This window comes from Alexandromys fortis, unplaced genomic scaffold (genome assembly GCF_014885135.2).
Source record: "Alexandromys fortis isolate MF-2015 unplaced genomic scaffold, M_Fortis_MF-2015_v1.1 scaffold_61, whole genome shotgun sequence".
In the NCBI taxonomy this organism is placed as follows: domain Eukaryota; kingdom Metazoa; phylum Chordata; class Mammalia; order Rodentia; family Cricetidae; genus Alexandromys; species Alexandromys fortis.
In genome coordinates this window covers 10,167,381-10,170,077 of record NW_026067962.1, presented here as the reverse complement: position 1 = coordinate 10,170,077, position 2,697 = coordinate 10,167,381, and positions in this window count along the sequence as shown.

The following is a 2,697-nucleotide window of genomic DNA, read 5'->3' as shown; positions in this document are numbered from 1 at the left end:
CAGTCCACCTTGCTTTTTCAACAATTTTTTACACTGGTTGATGGATTCATTGTGTATGGATATAGGTCAGAGAACAACTTCCAAAAGCTGGTTCCCAGTTTTCTCGTGGGACACACAGATGAAGCTGAGGTTGCAGGCTCAGTGGTAAACACCTTACCTGCTGAGCCAGCTGTCGGGCCCCACCTTGTCATTGCCCGAGTCTTGAAGAGAGGCTGACTGGCCAGTTAGCTCCAGTGGTCTGTCTCAATGGGCATAGCTTGAGCCTATTCCAGACCTCACAGCCCACCACCTCCATACTGACACACTACCTCCAACAAGACCACACCTACTCCAATAAGCCATCCATCCTAATAGTGCCACTCACATTTTCTTTCAAACTACCATACACATGTATATGTATATGCACACACACATATATGTATACACACATCTCTTTTCCTTCGCAGAGGATCAAATGCAAGCTCTTACCAGAACCCATAAAATCGTCTGTTGCCGCCTCATCCATTCTCCTCCATGGCTCGCTTTCTTGAGGTCTGCCTCATGCTCCGGAGATAGGAGCTACCTCTTGTCCCTCTCTAAACGACTATATCAAGATTGGTACCAATTTCCACGCAGGCTGCGCTATGGTCTTTCCAAGGCAGTCATCTCTCTAAGCTGAGATGTAACCCAGAAGCGTGGCATTGGCCAAAAATGCACAAAGCCCTGGTTTCCTCGTCAGTACAAAAAGGGAAAGGACAAGGGAAAGTGGCCATTGTGCCAGCTCCACTCTCCACAGGGACCTCACCCAAGGTTGTTGTACCTGTTCAGCTGGGCTGTGAAGCGTTGCCTCTGGGCTCCTGGTGAGGCCATTACTAAAGTCCCAGTGTTGCTCTTTAATGGCTCCAGGGATTTGGGCTGCTCTGGTGGTGCCTGAGTCTTATTATGCAAACCAAAGGCTACAAACGTTTCCCTTGAAGGAGGAGGGGTGTTGGAAGGTGGCGGGCTGTAAAGGAGCCACACGCTCTGCGCTCTGCTAAGCTCCTCAAATGTGCACTGAGGACACGAGGTGCAGACTCGATGGCTGGACTTCAGCGACATCTTGTTGGATGGTGGCTTCGATTTGAAAATGCCTTAAACCGTGGAAAGCATTTTCTCTGGCCAGCCTGGCATGGAAAACATACTGTTGGCTGTCCCATCAAACGGCACAAGGATTCCTTCTCTAAGGGCAACATGTGGCCTCAATTATGGTGATGACACTGCACCCGACACAGCACGCATGCTCCAGTGTGGAATGGGGCTGGGGTGCGGCGGAGACAGTGGTCAGAGGACTGAGGGCTTGAGAGCAAGGCTTTGAACTGGTCTGTGCCACGGGCGTGCCCTTGCTCTGGGATAAGGACCCAGTCTGTTCGCGGTCACGATAAGAGCCCTGAAAACAGGGTGCTTTAAAAACTGGTCTGGAGTGACACCCAGAGTTAGGTGGTTTCTGGACCAGCCCACCACCACCTACCAACTGACTTACCTGTGCTAGGTGCGTCATTCAGGCGATGGCTCCCACCAAAAGCGCCATTCCTGGGGAATACCTGGCAGAGGTCTGTCTCTAGCCAGATGATTTTTCAGGAGTAACTTTCATGTGTGCTCTGCTGAAGGAACTAGCCAGGATTTATTTAGTCATTACCGTGAAGGAGGGAGTTTTTTTTTTCCTTCCTATCTTTTAAAGCTATGCTTTCTGAGTGTACTATTTAAAACATACTGCTTCAAATCAGTCTGAGGAAATGACTTAGGAAATGACCTGGAGCTGAGACCTTGCTCTGCAAGGCTCCAGAGAGGTTCTGGATTCTGTTCTGGCTACTTTTGAATATATCTAGAATGTTCCAAAGTGAGAATTTAAAATAGGAAACCTTTCAATTTGTTAAAAGCACACTTAAAATAATTAGTCATAAACTTAAATTTTCCCTTTTCTATCTTTCTCTAGAAAATGCTGTTTCTATAACGAACACAAAGAAGAAAGCACCCTGCCATGAACCAGGTCTCTTTTTCTCAGGAGACTTAGAGGAAGCCGGGAGGAGACCAGAGTGAGGCTGTTTTCCCTCTGCTCTTGCAAGGCAAACACCACGTGACTGCTGGCACCTGCTGTATGGGAGTTTCCTACACAGTCCAACCAGGGAGCCACCATCCTGCAGCAATGAACTGGAGCTGGGTGTCTCTGGTCCCGCTGGTATCTCACAGGCTCTACCTGGAGGTGGGATCAGAACTTAGCTCCAAGACAGCCTCAGGTTCAGACGCCAGGCGCAGCCACAGGTGACTTTCCCTCTGCTTCTACTTGACCAGCGAGAGGTAAGTTTGAGTTCTTTCTCCCAGCCCCTCCGTGGTTCTTTTAACTCATTCACTTGACCCAAGAACTTTGAGCAGCGGCCATGTTCACTTGCTGTCTATTGTAAAGGATGTCATGAAGCCTAGTGGGCTAGTTACACAGTTACAGGACGCTGAGGTGGGGAATTGAAAGTGTTCTGTGGAAAGAATGAACCCAAGTCAAGGCATGGGAGTGACAGTCGTACTGGTCAGTTTGTGATATCAACGATGTCAACTGGGCATAGGCTGGAGTCCTTTGAGAAAATGCCTCACCAGACTGGCCCACTGGCAGAGAATTCTTCTTCTTCTTCTTCTTCTTCTTCTTCTTCTTCTTCTTCTTCTTCTTCTTCTTCTTCTTCTTCTTCTTCT